Source organism: Macrotis lagotis, chromosome 4 (assembly GCF_037893015.1).
Source record: "Macrotis lagotis isolate mMagLag1 chromosome 4, bilby.v1.9.chrom.fasta, whole genome shotgun sequence".
NCBI lineage: Eukaryota > Metazoa > Chordata > Mammalia > Peramelemorphia > Peramelidae > Macrotis > Macrotis lagotis.
In genome coordinates, this window is record NC_133661.1 from 228,445,756 (window position 1) to 228,461,281 (window position 15,526).

General features: G+C 35.7%; 1 protein-coding gene and 1 long non-coding RNA gene across 12 annotated transcripts in view; one reads left to right on the forward strand and one right to left on the reverse strand.

Moving 5' to 3' along the window:
- The window catches only part of FOXN3 (forkhead box N3), a 487,407-nt gene that overhangs the window by 237,995 nt on the left and 233,886 nt on the right, over positions 1-15,526 (forward strand). The window lies entirely within an intron of this gene.
- Positions 1-15,526, reverse strand: part of LOC141522260 (uncharacterized) — an 85,953-nt gene that overhangs the window by 54,230 nt on the left and 16,197 nt on the right. The gene's annotated exons all lie outside the window — the stretch shown is intronic.

Below are 15,526 nucleotides of genomic sequence, written 5' to 3' on the forward strand. Positions count from 1 at the left end.
AGGTAATTATTAATTGTCTGAGACTGGATTTGAACCCAGGTGCTCCTGACTCCAGGGCCGGTGCTTTATCCACTGGGCCACCTAGCCACACCTAACTGATATTTGTTAACTAGGTTCCTGATTGAAAGCAGTTTGCTTCCCTTCTCTTCATTTCATTTTCTTCATTTGTGAAATGAGGAAATTCAACTAGATCATCTCTTGAATCTTATATCGATAATAAACTTATTGATCTAGAGTAAGGAGGGAGCTCTAGGAGCTCTAGGAGTATCTATTCATTTTATAGTCAAGAAAACTAAGGGCTAAGAGAATTAAGGGGGTTGTCTAGGGTCAGACACATAGTAATCATCAGAGGTAGGATCAGAGCCTTGGTCCTCTTGACTGTTGATCCAACTCTTTCCACTGATATTCATGCCCATTAGTATCTGAAATCATATGAAGACTTCCTATTCACTCTTTTTAAGCCCACTTTTTTCTTGATCTACCATTTCCCTCCTCCCATTATGCCCCTATGTCTAGCCAGACATCTGACATGTCTGATGACTTCATTTTAGTATATTGTGTAAGAAGCATATGAATTTCAGAGCTGAGAGGTTCTTTAGAGGTTGTCTCCTTTAAGTGTCTCATTTTATAGATAAGGAAATTCAGACTCCAACAGAGGAGAAAGTTATTTGACCAAGGTCAGATGGCTAGTAAGTGGGAGAATCAGGAATAGAATCCGATTTCCTGGCTCCCAATGCAATCTGCTCTCTGAGCATTGTCATTTAATCAGCTATAAACCTACTTACCTAGCTTCCATTGATTTCTCCTATCTGAAGGTAGATCATGAGAAGGTTTGTCAGATGCTTTGCAATGTAATATTTCTCTGATTTATTACTCTAATAACCTGATGAAAATTATATATGAAATGAGTATAGGAGGCCACCCAGTTTAAGTTTCAGCTTTGTGACTTAATAATCTTTTGACCTTTGAAAAAATCCCTTTAACTCCTTGATCCTCAGTTTCTTCATTTGAAAAGGAGAGATTTCAGCTAGATGATTTTTTCAGGTCCTTTCACACTCTAAAACTTGTTTTTTTAGTTTGTTTGTTTGTTTTTTTGCAAGGCAATGGGGTTAAGTGGCTTGCCCAAGGCCACACAGCTAGGTAATTATTAAGTGTCTGAGGCTGGATTAGAATTCAGGTACTCCTGACTCCAGAACTGGTGCTCTATCCACTGTGCCACCTAGCTGCCCCCACACATTCTAAAAGTCTTACAAAAATTTCTATTTATGTATGTTCATAAAAATTTTTTTTGTATCTCCCATCAGTGCTTAGCACTCTCTGCCTCTTGGAACTGTTTATTAAGAATGTTGAAATTGATAATTTTTTTTTTAGTTTAATCTGTGTTAACTCCTAGGGTTTCAATCTGTACAATAATTTGTTTGAGAATTTTGTGGGAGATGAACATCAAGCTCATTGGTCTTGGTTTTCCAGAACCTACTTCTAGTTTTCTGAGTGGTTAGAGTACTCTGATTTAATTCAAGAAGACTCAAGTTTAGATCTGATCCGTGTGATCTTAGACAAGTCACTTAATATCTTGTCTTTTAGTTTCCTCCCATGTAAAATGGGGATTATAATAGTTCTTGCATCCCAGGGTTATTATGATGATCAAATAAAATAACATTTGTAAAGTATCTTATAAATCTCAAAGAATTTTATAAATGCTTGCTTACTGTTATTATTATCATCATTATCATTTTTCCATGATATCTCACAGATTATGGATAATGGCTTATAAAACATGTGCAAACTATTTCCATATTTTGATTTAAAATGCATTTGAGCCAGGCGATCTGAACTCATTTAAAGCAGTTGAATACATTCTTATTATCTCATTACTTGTCTTCTTCATCATTTGTTTCCTCTTTGACCACATTTGTTCTTCCATTTCCAGTTTAAAGATCATTTTCTCTGTTTGAGGAAAGAGACAGAAGCAATGTAGGAGTTGAACAGTACAACTTTCTCTTTAATGCTACTCCAATTGCAGGCATTTAGTTTATTTGATTTTATTTCTATTTTCCTTTTATTGGACAATAGAGGGCAAAATTCAGGGGACATGATGCCGTCTGTGTGGATATTTCAACCACTGATGAAGGTTACAACCCCTATGTTTTAGTAGACTGCCTTCATGAATAGCTGACTAAGTAATTTATTGCACTAAGACCATTCCAGTGATGAACTTGTCTGGACTTATGTAGACTGGGCCTCCCTCAGATGGCACACATCATGTCTATTAGTCAGGCACATATTTGAAGCCTTTCCATATTGGTGCAGGACCTTTCCTGGCATAAAACTTAGGAACCAAGATTAACTCCATGCCACAAAAGGCAAAAGATCTGCTTCCTTACTTCCCTGCTTTTTTTTTTTGTTTATGCTTAGCATTTTTTTTTTACAAACTTAAACATATTTTAGAATTTAACTTTCTTAGAGATCTTTCTTACTTCTTTTATATTCATGCCAGCTATAAGCTATTCTGTCTTTTGGATTTTTATTTTTTAAATCCAAATTTGTATTAAAAACTAACTGAGTAGCAAACTCATTTAGATAACTTCTCCTTTTCTTGGTCATCAGAATTATTCAGGGACTTTTACTGTTAGTATATTATTTTTTTGAGACTTTCCTATATCTCTTCACTTTCTTCAGTTTTAGACTTTTCAGTCACATGATTGTACCTGGTTTTTTTTTTTCCTGAACTTTTTGAAAGCTTCTTTCCTACAAGTCTCAAGTGGATCAGACTATTCCTACTTGGCTATCATGAATTGTAAGATGGCAGTCACTTTATCCCTGGTTACTTGCTTTCTTCACACTTTTCTAATTGTTTAGGCAGCTGTAAATGTATTTTTTTGAACTACCTCAACTTGCATCTATATACCTGAGATGGCAGAAGAGAGCGTATCATAATCTTTTTCCAATTTATAGACATAAGCCCATAAATTAATGGTGTTTGTGTGTAAACATTTGCTTAGGTATTAATAAATACATGTTGAGGATTGATAGATTTTCCTTTTCTACTTAACTTGTTGTACAGGCTGCTATTAAAATGTGTTTATGATTCCTCAGGAATCACTTTTCATGATACTTTACAGATTATGGATATTTGTTTGCTAGAAGTTTCAGTACTCTGTTCTACAATTCCCTAATCTGACTGACCTGTTATTTATAAGGTACAGTGTAAGATGGGTAGAGAGATTCAAAGAAATGGGCAGAGAAATTCCTGTCCCAGCATATTATAGTCCCATGGGTGAGACAAGACACATGCATGTCAGAATAACTCACAATACAAGGCAGTCATTTCAGATGAAGAGAGTGTTCATCAAGGAGAGATGAACTCAGGAGTATTCTGGACATTGGAAGTAAGTTAGCCTTCAAATAAATACTAGTCTTTGATCATCCACATCCAAGATAATAGAGTATAATAAAGTATCCTATCTGAGAAATCAGAAGATCAATGATCTCTTTGGGTTTTTCAATTCTGGTCTTTGGGTGAGTGATTTTCCATCTCACGGTCTCAGTTGCCTCTGAAGTAAGCCAGGAGGATATAATAAAATCTATATCTTGTGTAAAATTCCCAGAATTGTATCAAGTGCTGTTATTCCCTTCCCTTCCTTTTCTTTATTCTTTTCTTTTTGAATTTTTTTTTTTTGCAAGGAATGGGTTTAAGTGACTTGCCCAGTGTCACACAGCTAAGTAAGTTTTTAGTGTCTGAGGCAAGATTTGAACTCAGTTCTTCCTTACTCCAGGACTGGTACCTATCCACTTAGCTGCCCTTATTCCTTTCCCTTTCACACTGATCTACAGAGACAGTCTGAGAGTTGGGAACACTCAAGGTTCAAGTACTCCCTCTAACACAAAATGGTGATCTGACCTTGGGCAAGTCACCTACTCTCTCATCTTCACAGGTAACTCTGGAATCTTGAATTGCAAAAGAATTGTTGATTGGCAGTGGCTGGATGAAGAAGTCAACTTCATGAAGGCAGTTGTAGTCTGAGAGCAGTTGTCATAGTAATGTCATCCAATGTTGGGGGCGGGAGAACAGCAAAACGACCTCAACATCCTAAATCTGTGTTGTGTTTTTAGGACTATTCAGGTAGAGTACAAACTAGTTGGGATTTGTTTTGGTAACACTCATGATCATAGTCTCAGGTATGGAAAATAATTAATCCCCTTTGAGTTTGGGTTTGTTTTTACATCTTAAAAAAGTTTTGGGTATTTCAAAGGTTATACTTATCAAGTATAATGGTTGACATGGGCCAGTGGATACATTTGAAGTTGAGAAGGTGAATCTTCTTGACACAACCTAGCTCTCTACTGATCTGAGGATCATATATCATTTGATTTTAATTACATCTTTGTAAAATTTCTCATTTTGTTTTACAATGTAGATAATTATTGGTATAGTATCTGGCTAGCCAGATGTTATTGTTGACAGATTGGTGGACTTGGAATTGGGAAATTAGTTCAATTCCAACCTCAAAATTTACTTGCTATGTGACCCTTTTCAAGATACCTAATCTTGAAACTCTCAACCTCAATTTTCACATCTGTAAAATGGAAAATAACGACACTTCCATAGGATTTTTGAGGATCAAAGTGTATGTGTCTGTATAAAGCACTTTCCAAACCATAAAAATTATTGTTTCTAAATATTTTAAAGTAACCATTGGTGGTGAATGCTCAGTGTTTTTGTGTGGTTTTGTTGGATTTTTTTTATTGCTAGGAATATGTTATTGAAAAAGTATCGTGGAGCCTATTATTCAAGACTATATAATCTCACCTTCCTTTTCAAGAGACAAGTGATACAACATGACTTTATGGAAATATGGATTAATATGGAAATATTGTACAGAAATAACTTCTGTTAGAATACTTGCTATTTTGGGTTGGGAGGGAAAAAGACGGGGGAGGGGTGTGGAATTCAAAAACTTAGAAAATTGAATGTTGAAAATTATCTTCCCATGTAATTGGAAAAACATAAACTATTATTACCTGACAAAAAAGAGGTAAGTGATAATGCCCCATATTAATTTCTCATAGAGGTGTTACACTTCTTTTAGAAGGTCAAGTTGACCAGTCTTTCAGGCATAATCTTGCAGAGGAAGTAGTGGTTTGCCATTTTTTCCCTTTTAGGAAACTGAAGCAAGCAGGGTCAGGTGACTTGTCACAATTATTGTCTTGAGGCTGTCTTTGAACTCTGAATCTAGACCTGGCACTCTTTCAGACATTGTGCCACTTACCTGCTCCTCCTAGCCTCTGGCACATATTAGACACTTAATAAATCTTCATTGATTTGTTGCATGTTATTTTTTCTCTGTCATGTCAAACCTCTAACACAAAGAAATTGAGCTTTTAAAGCCTCTGGTATGAATTAAAAGTCTTTAGGAGTTATCGAGAAAAAGATTGTCAGAAAGAAAGGGAGAAAATATATAATGGTCTTCAACTAGCAGTAAAATAATATGGATGGTTAGTTTTCTTAAGTTAAATTTGGAGTTCAGCTCAACAAATTATTAAGCCCCTCTTGTGTATTGTGTACTCTGCCATAGAAAAAAATACAGCATTTGTGTAAGTTAAGGTTCCTACCTTCTTGGAGTTTACATTCTAGTTGGGGAATGCCACAAGCTCAAAAATACATAATGAGTCTTAGAGAAGTCAGTGTTTTAGTCTGAGTTTAGTTTATTCTTTGACTTTGGGAAAGCCGGTTAACCTCTTCTGGGCTTAGAAATTAAGGGGATAGATCTATAAGTTTTCTTTTAAATAACATTAATTAAATTGTATCTATTTTTACCTCTCATTCTAGGAATGACAATTTCAAACCATCTCAAATAAATGGGAAAGCATTTTATTGTTTTTTTATACTAGCAGGTCCCTGGAAAACTGCCTCACTCTGGTTCTAAAAAATCCCAGAAATTTGAACAGCGTTTGATAAATATGGAAGCATTTAAAAAAAAAAAAGAATTGAACTGTATAATTGTTAATAAGTACACTGATTTGTTTTAAGAATTGAAATACTTAAAAAAATACTTAATGTGTTCCTATGGGTGAAGAAAATGTGTCTTGCCCTATCTGTATTCACTTGCAACTGATAAACATTTGAGTTTTTAATGCTATTTTCCAAGATGCCACCATTATTGTGAATTACCTATACATTTCTGCCCAGAGATGAGGAATTCTGATTGGATTGGCAGCTTCGATTCCAAGCTGTCTGGGTATTCCCCAGCGGATACTTTAACCATTAAGTCACTGCTGTTATCTCAGTTCCACACCCACCCCCATCCCCCCACCCCCCAAAAAAGCCTTTCAATTTAATCTAAAAGTTGGAAATGATCGGACCAACTGCAGGGATCTCTCCTTAGAATTAAGAATTTAATATGTAGGAAATTCCTAATCTACCTTGCCCAGCAAAAAGGTTCTTAGACATAGATAACCAAAGACTCTTCACCTTATTGGTTGAGGAACAAAGCTCTTGCCTTCCTTAAGGGAGAACCTGTTATAAGAAAATGTTGGGGAGTGGGGAGGAATTAGTACCCTTCCCCCACTCTCAATCTACTTGCTTGAAAGAGAACACTAACATAATCTCCTTTCCCTTTTAAATCTGAGTCTTGGATTTGGCTTCAGTGAAAGTATGCTAACCCTTCTGGCTCATGTCCATTTTCAAATTTCCTATTAAGGATGTGGTTTAGGTAAATTGGTACACAAAATAATGACTCACAATTATTTGATCTGTATTTATTAATAGCTTCCCAAAGGGAAAAAAAGGCCTTCTTCATACTTTGTTTTTGCCCTAACACTTGATGCACACCTTTCAGAAGGGTTTATACCCTTTAAAAACAACCCCAAACCTCCCCTTACTTCCCAACCATCTATTTCTCCTGTTAAACTTCCCTTGAATCTGCAGTAAATATTTTTTTTTGTTTTGTTTTTGCAAGGCAATGGGATTAAGTGACTTGCCCAAGGTCAGCTAGGTAATTATTAAGTGTCTGAGGCCGTATTTGAACTCAGGTCCTCCTGACTCTAGGACCAGTGCTCTATCCACTGTGCCACCTAGTTGTCCCAGTTAAATCTTTATTAAATCTGCACTCTGACTTTAGGTTTAAGATTAAGGTTTGTTGAGATATTTCTTAAGGAATTTGATTGAAGGTTACTTGGGGTGCTGGACTTGGAGTCAAGAAGACCCGATTTTGAATCTTACCTCACTGCTCTGTGGACCTGGGTAATTCACTTAAACTTCTTTCAACTTCAGTTTCCTTTTCTGTAAAATCTGGGATATTGTTAGCACCTACTTCAGTGGGTTGAATATCGAATGAGATATCATAGATGCTCTTTGTAAAGCTTAAAAGCTCTTTGTAATGTTGCCTGTTATTATTTGACGAATAAAGACTTGGTAATCCAAGGTTCTCATTTAACCTGTTAGAATAAAATTCCACAAATGCCTCACTTATGTTATAGGTAAAGCGAAGAGCTACCTATAATCATAGCTTTAGAGCCGAAAGTAACCTCAGAGACTATTTAGTCCTATCACCTTTTTACACATAAAGAAACAGAGGCATAGAGAGACATCAAATCATAAGCCCAGGGTCACTAAGTGGCAGAGCAGGTATTGGAGTCCTGGTTCTCTACTGTAAATACACCACTCTCTCCAACTTTATACTCTTTCACTTTTAGAATTTTCTGAACCCCAAACATGATTGTTGACCCTGAAGAAGAGAAATAAAAAATCAACAATATGAATTCTTTCCCACTCTCCCCCTTGGGTTTATCTTAAAATATCAATTATTTTTTTTTGATCCAGACCTATGATTAAATAATATGAATAACCCCTGGTATGGATATTCCATGTAACAATGCACATACAGTAGTTCTATAACTAAGACTGGTCAAGGTCATTGAGATGAAGAGCCTTGCCCATAATTACCACAATAGATGCATAACTTGAATCCAAGTCTTCCTAATTCAGGACCCAGCTCTTTGTTCTTTCTTTCATACTGCCTCTTTTTTTAAAAGTCTTTGCATTTGAGTTTTTAAAAAATTCTCATTTTAATTTTTGGATTTAGTTGTTGAAGAGAACTTTTTCCTTGTGGAACATTGAAAAGTTTTTAGACTTTTAACTTTCTGTTCTAGTTTCCTTTAGATTTCTCTGACTTGGAACAAAATGCCATAGCAAATAATGTTTCTCAGGATGGGAGTGGCTTGAATTCATGAAATTTTATTTATGATGTTAAGGACATTATAGCTGAATTTTTAATCCATCATTATCATTTAACTATATGTGGAAGTGTTTTCAATAAGGCATAAAGTTTCATTTCATGATGTTGAAAACTTTTTAGAAATTTGGAAGCCCTTCATTGAAATTACTGAATGCTACTTGCAATCTTCATAAGTTGGTTCATTGGTTTTAAGAAAGGGGTCTTAAAATCATAATTATTGGCATTGTATTCACAGAGTTGTACACAAGAGAAGTAACAAGTCTCCTCATTATTATACAGGGGGTCCAGATGCCCTAGGTCCTAGTCATGGCTCTGTCACTAGTTCATAGTGTGATCTTGAGCAAGTTATTTCCTCCCTCTGGGCATTCCCCATTTGTAAAATTTCAGGGTTGGACTGAGTGATTTTTGAGGGGTTCTTTCAAGACCCCAATAGTCAGGCTTTTTCTAATTCAGTATTCTGAATTTCACAAGCATTTTAGGTGCTTCCTTCAAGCCTACTCCGTTATATTTTATAAGACATCTTCCTTTTCACATAAATTTTTCTTTTTCAAGGCATGTAGCCATACTATTGTGACATTGTTTTTCTTTCCAACCCAAGCATCTCTCCTTAACCCCCTGCCCCACATCTATCCCTTTTTTTGTTGTACTGTAATTGTAGAGACATTGGTTTGCCTAAGTTCTCTGGCTACTATGGACCAAACCAATGAAATTCTCAGGATAATCAACTCAGTTTCTTTGCACAGTTCAGAATGCAAAAACTTTTGCAATGGTTGCCACATACTTTGAAGATTTAGTTGGAGGAACTTTTATATTTTGGCCTATGCCCATAACTGGAGCATTACTGAGTAGTAAACCTGAGAAGTTGGGAGTCTTCCTCCCTCCTTTTTAAAAAGAGGAGTATTTTAAGTCAAGAAAAAAAAGAAAAAAAATCCAACCAAACTCAATAATCATGCAAAGCTTTCTTCATTACCAAGCTTTTTACAACTGCTTTCCCATTAGTGGTGGATGGTGGATGGTGCATAGGCAGAGAGAAAGAGAAAGTGCTTTCCAAAGGGAAAGTGAGTCTTTCTTTGCTGTGCTATCTTTGAGAATGAATAGAACAGAGCTTGCCTTTCAGAGCAGTGTTCATCATAGTACAAGTCTTCTTTGTATCTCTAAAAAGCTCCCTGCCCTTGGTGACCCCTGGGTGCTGCACTGCTGAGTCAACAAGACTCCAATGGTCACTGTGCACTTGGGTTTCTTTTCTTCTTTCTTGCTTTTTTTTTTTTTTCCTTTTGGTTTTGGACACTATGACTGAGCCACTTGCCTCCACTATCATCCAGGATGGAGTATGTAAGCTACCAAAAAGGGCTAACACTCAGGGAAGAAAATGGAACTTTTATTATAGAGGCATTGTTTGTGAAACAGTTGTAAAGTTGGCCTTCTGGACCTACTGGAGGGAGACTCTGGTGTCATATGGGACTGAAAATAGGGTCTGTTACTGGTTAGAAAGGAGAACACTACAAGCTACAAGACCTTTCCCCCAATAATTATTATCGTGATCCCAGGGGAGACCTCAGTCCAAAGAGTAGGACTGTGTACGTTTCTTAAGTTACCATAGAATCAGTTGAAACTACTTCACCTTTTTTAGAGGATGTATTAACTCCTGTTGGAAAAACAACTTTTCTAACGCAGAAACTTCTATTTCCTTACTCCTTTTCAAAATTATTTTGGTTTTGTTTCTAAATCGGAAGAAGGAATAAAATTTTATTATTCACCTGTCATGTGTCAGGCATTGGGATAAGCAGTTTACAAATGTCTTCTTAGATTCTTTCTGTAACTCTGGGAAGTATGTGTTGTTATTTCCCTTATTTTTACAAATGCAGAAACTCAAGCAGATGGTTTGGTTTTTTTTTTTTTAAGTGACTTGTCTAGGGTCACAGAGCTAGAAAATGCCTGAGGCCATATTTGAATTCTGGTCTTTCTAACTCCAGGCTCTGTGTGCTATGCAGTGTTCCACTTCACTTAAATGGGGGGGGGGGGTAGATATTTATTGACTGATTGGATAAAGAAGCACTGGAGGAGGAATTCTCTGGAAAGGACATACACAGGTTGTCTCTAGACTCTAGCTATTTTTGTTCATCACTTTTGACAGATGTCTGAGCCATCTAGATGTGGATATCTTTTATGGATAGGGTTGAAGTCTGAGCAATCCAAATATACATACCATTGTTGCCAATATGATATAAATAAGTTTTTTTTAAGTGAAAGGTTTCTACCTGGTCAAGATTTTCTCCAGAAAAAATATTTAACTCAGATTTTATATTTGAAAAATTAAGGGTTTTGTTTTTTTTAATGGTCAACTCTCTGTCCTTCACCTAGGAGAGCCAATATCAGAGTCCATCTGATAATAATTTAAATTTGGCTGGGGAATCTATTATTTTTTTTCTAAAAGCTTTAGCTTTCCAATTATGTTTAGATTAGATTTATTCATAGAGTTAGGTAAACTGAACATCTGAAGGTGGAGTTGGAGAGGCACTAGATTATAGGAGTTGATGACTGAGGAATATATTGAACAATGGGAAAAAGCCAATCAAAGAACAAAAATTTGCTGTGGGTAAATCTGTCCACGGATAATCAAGAATTTAGAGTGTTTGGGAAACAAAAGAGAGAAATGCCCCTGAATCACTGGGTGATCTTGGGCAACTCATTTAATTCTCTTTGCCATGTTTCCTCTGGTAGAGAAATGGGGATACTATTGGCTGCCTGTTTCCTTTCTGGGGATGTAGTTGAGGATTAATGAGATGGTATTTATAAAGTGCTTTCAGACTGTCAAATGAAATGGGCTGTGTAAAGTGTTAGTTAATCCAGGGATTTCTTTTCTATGCATTATAATAAGATAACTCTTAACCCTTGGCAGAGTGCTTCCTGGGCAGCTCTCTTTCATTCATTAGTATAGGCTCTATCTGCCTGCTAGTTATTAATCAAGTTTGAGTAAACTTGATTGATCCTCTTTGAATTGTGAAAGACAAGCCTTTTTTTTTTGCCTTTTGCTTCCTCTTAGTTATCACCTAAATGCAGATAAACTGAGAAGCATCCAGGATCCCTAAGTGGGCTTTCAGTGTGTGGTTTCTTATTCATTTAAAAATAAAAAAAAAAAGCAAAGCAAACAACAAACTTTAGATCTCTTTATATGATCTTGTGTTATCCAGGCCCAGTGACTAATTTTCCCCCTTTCATATTTCCATCCTGAAATCATGAGTATTTTGATGGTAGAAAGTCTGGAGAGAAAGGTGCTTTCTCCTAACTCCTAACTCTAGAAATACCAGGCTTCATCTTTGGAACATTTTTCTGAAATTCTTCCTCCTAGTGAAATGATCTGCACAACAACCATTCAGAACTTGAAAGCTAATAAATTTTCTTCCCTTCCCTCCCTCCTACACCCCCCCCCCCCCCATACATGTGGCTTCTGATGGGAAAAAAATGTAGAAAGGGGATAATTTATCTTGATTTCTTATTCAGAAGAGAAGCTGTATCTAAACTTGGAAAGAGTCTTCTGATACTGGCCAAGAGAGTGTATGGAGAGTTGGTATTGGAGTCAGGAAGACCTGATTTTAAATCTCCTTTCTGATAAACCTTGAATTTCTCCCTTCCTGCAATCTCATCCTTCAATGGTTCAGGAATAGGTCTGGTAGTGGACTGAGGTAATAGGTACATATCTGATCATGAGGAACTGATCCCTCCTTCTAAGGAGAATGCACACTTTGTGTTAGTAACATCATCTTTATACAAGAAGGAACATGAAGTGTTAAGCTTTCAAACTTAGAGCATAGGTCACAGATTAAATTTGTTTAAAGACTCAGATATCTGTTTCTGTATGCCTTTATGAATTTGTGACATAGTTTTATCACATCAAAATCAAATTTATCAAATTTATCAAAGGTGTAGGATTAGGATCATTTCAGACCATTTGAAAATAATTTATAACTTGTAGAATAGAAAATTTTATCAGTTATAATAAGCCAGTCAAGTGATGAAGTGGTTGTATTTTCATCTATCATATATATATATATATATATATATATATATATATATACACATTCAATGAATATATATATGTAATATTCATTGAATGTGTATATGTATGTTCCTATAGAGATATTTCTATATATATAGTATATGCTTGGTTGATTAGTTGTGTCTAAATCTGTGTGATCCCATTTGGAGATTCATTTCTTCAAAAGCCATGTTATAAAGTGCCTACTGTGCACTGTTCCTGATCTCATCCTTTTAATGATTTGAACTCAGTCAGGTCTAATGATTTCAGGTTTTTACTATCTTTCTGTTGCGTGATTTTTGCTCTGAAAACCTTTTTGTAATTCAGAATTTTTTAACCAGAAGTCACTTGTGTTGTCAGCATAATAGAAACAATCTAACATTTTCCTGGAGATGAGCAGTGCATTTCCCCCTTAAATTGTTTGCCATTAAATGGTAAGGATTGTAGAATATATAGTTTACCTTCTTAATGGGAGAAGAAAAGTTAATATGAAATAAGGCAGAGAGACTGGACCTGTTATCTCACAGGCTTCGGGAGCTTTAATAAGGAAACCCTTGCAACCCTGCAAACCAGTGCAGATCTGACCCTTCTGCAATTTGATTTGCCCAAGGTCAGTTATAGTATATGATGAGCTTCTATGAATCTAGAACTTCTGTCTCTAAGACCAGTTCTCTATTTACTGGGCTTTGCAGTTGTAGTATGCTATAATATTCCTATATAAGATCTTCTTGGAGTTCTTATGCATGGGGGAATGGCAGAAAAAATTGTACAGATGACATTTTAAAACAGATTTTATCCAAGTTTAGCAGAACTGAATTACACCATTGCTTTGAGTGTTATTTCAGATTTTGTGACTAGAAAAACTTTAAAACTATTCAAGTTGGTTAAAAGTATAAAATCATACAAGGGCTATTGGAAGATACATAATGATTAGATAGCACAATTACTTGCCTTTTTTTTTTTTTGGACTCAAAATAGTCCATGACTTTGTAGAAGTCTAGCACAACTTTTATTTAGTTTTTATAGTGTTATTGCTACTATGTGAATTGTTTTCCAGGTTGGACTCACTTCATTCTATATCATTTCATAGAAATCTTTCCACATCATTTTCTTATATCGTAGTAGTATTTTCCTGCATTCATATACCATCCTTTACTTATTGTTTGACTGTTCTCCAGTTAACAGAAATCTCAGTTATGAATTCTTTACCACCATAAAAAAGATCTGGTATGCACTTTATTGAATATCTAAAACTTTTTTCCCCCTCTTTGATTTCTTTGGAATATAGGCCTAGTAGTGGTATCACTTGTGTCAAAGGGTAAGTACAGTTCATTGATTTTGGGGACATAGTTCTAATCGCTTTTGACAATGACTGGACCAATTCATGTACCTCCACCAACAGGGCATTATTGGGTCAGTTTTCTTTTTTCTTTGTTTTTTGCAAGGCAAAAGGGTTGAGTGACTTGCCCAAGGTCACATAGCTAAGTAAGCATTAAATGTCTGAGGTTGTATTTGAACTCGGGTTCTTTTGATTCCAAGGCTAGTACTCTGTCTACCTAGTTGCCCCTGTGTGCTAGTTTTTTTTGTGCCCAACATTCTTCATTTTACTTTTTGTCAACTTTGTCAATTGAAATGAATGAAGTTGAATTACTTTAATTTTCATTTCTCTATTGTTAGTAATTTGGAGCAGTTTTATATGGTTCTTGATAGTTTGGATTTCTTCTGTTGAGACCTGCCTGTTCATAGTCTTAGATTATTTACCAGTTGAGAAACGGCTTTTATACTTATAAAATGGCTTTTATGCTTATGCTTTGCATGACTTTTGCCATATATATATATATATATCTTGACAGTGACCCCTTTGTCAGAGAAAAGATTCCTTACTCCCTAATTAATTGTTTCCTTTGTGATCTCAGCTGCATTGGTTTTGTTTGTTCAAATCATTCTAAATGTTTTTGTAATCAGAAGTGTTTATCTTGTCTTCTATAATCCTCTCTTTCCAATCTATATATTTGAAAGGTAGTTGACTTATTTGCCTCTCTTATTTATAATTGAGCTTTTTTATAGTGAAGTCATGTATCCATTTGTTAGTAGATGGTATGGAGGAGGTGATCTAAATCTGGTTTCTGCTAGATTGTTTTTCAATTTTCTTAGAATTTTTAACAATCAAATAGTACATCCTTGTCCAAGTAGTTGAGGCATTTGATGCTCTTGCAATTTGAACATTTGAGAATTCATCTTTATTTTTTTTTGGTGAGGCAATGGGATTAAGTGACTTGCCCAAGGTCACACAGCTAGGTAATTACTAAGTGTCTGAGGTTGGATTTGAACTCAAGTCCTCCTGATTCCAGGGCTGGTGCTCTATCCACTGTACCACCTAGCCACCCCAATTCATCCTTTAAAGTATATAAAGTGATTATCCTTTTTTTGCTTCTAACAAGACTCTTTGATAGGTCTTTTTCATAGCTTTGATATATCCATACAATTCGTCATTCTTCTCAGATTGCCACTGGCCCTTGATGAGGTTTTTGATGAATATAGAACTAGTTACATTTCTATATACTTTACTGGGAAGAAGTTAGAATATGGAGGCCTAATAAAAGCAGAGTCTTAAAACAAACTGTGGACTGACTCAGGAACCCAGTGAGTAAAAGTTGTGTTTAAAAAGTCCTTCTGAATTTCACCTTAAAACATTCTGTGTGTGTGTGTGTGTGTGTGTGTGTGTGTGTGCACATCTAAGTCAGTATAAGTGTAATTTTACTGTTATTAAATTATGATTTTTCTTCCAAAGTTTGGAAAAGTTAATACAGGTAGTTCAATCAATAAGTGCTAGGAATACAAAAAGAGTTAAAAGACAGTCCCTGCCCTTAGGGAGGTTACTATCTAATGAATAACTCACCCAAAGTTCCAGCTTCTGCAAACTGTTTCCTGGATATACTAGCCTTCAACAAAATTGACAAGTTTAAGATTCACCAGCCTTTTCCTTTTTTTTCCTTTCTTGTTTCTTCCTCTTTTGGAGGTGCCAGAAAAGAAGTAAGACCTCTAAGGGGGTAGACAACTAAAGAAAAGGAAGAGACTAAGGAGTCAGGATTATTTACAGCCTATTCACCAGGAAATTGAGTAATAGAAAGGGGATTCCTTCTTAAGGGACAGTTTAGGATGGTAGGAATAGCACTGTTAAGAGAATTAAAAGACCTGGGTTTCTGCCTCAAGTTTGAGGCCTGGGTCAAATGCTTACTAGCTCAGTGTTGCT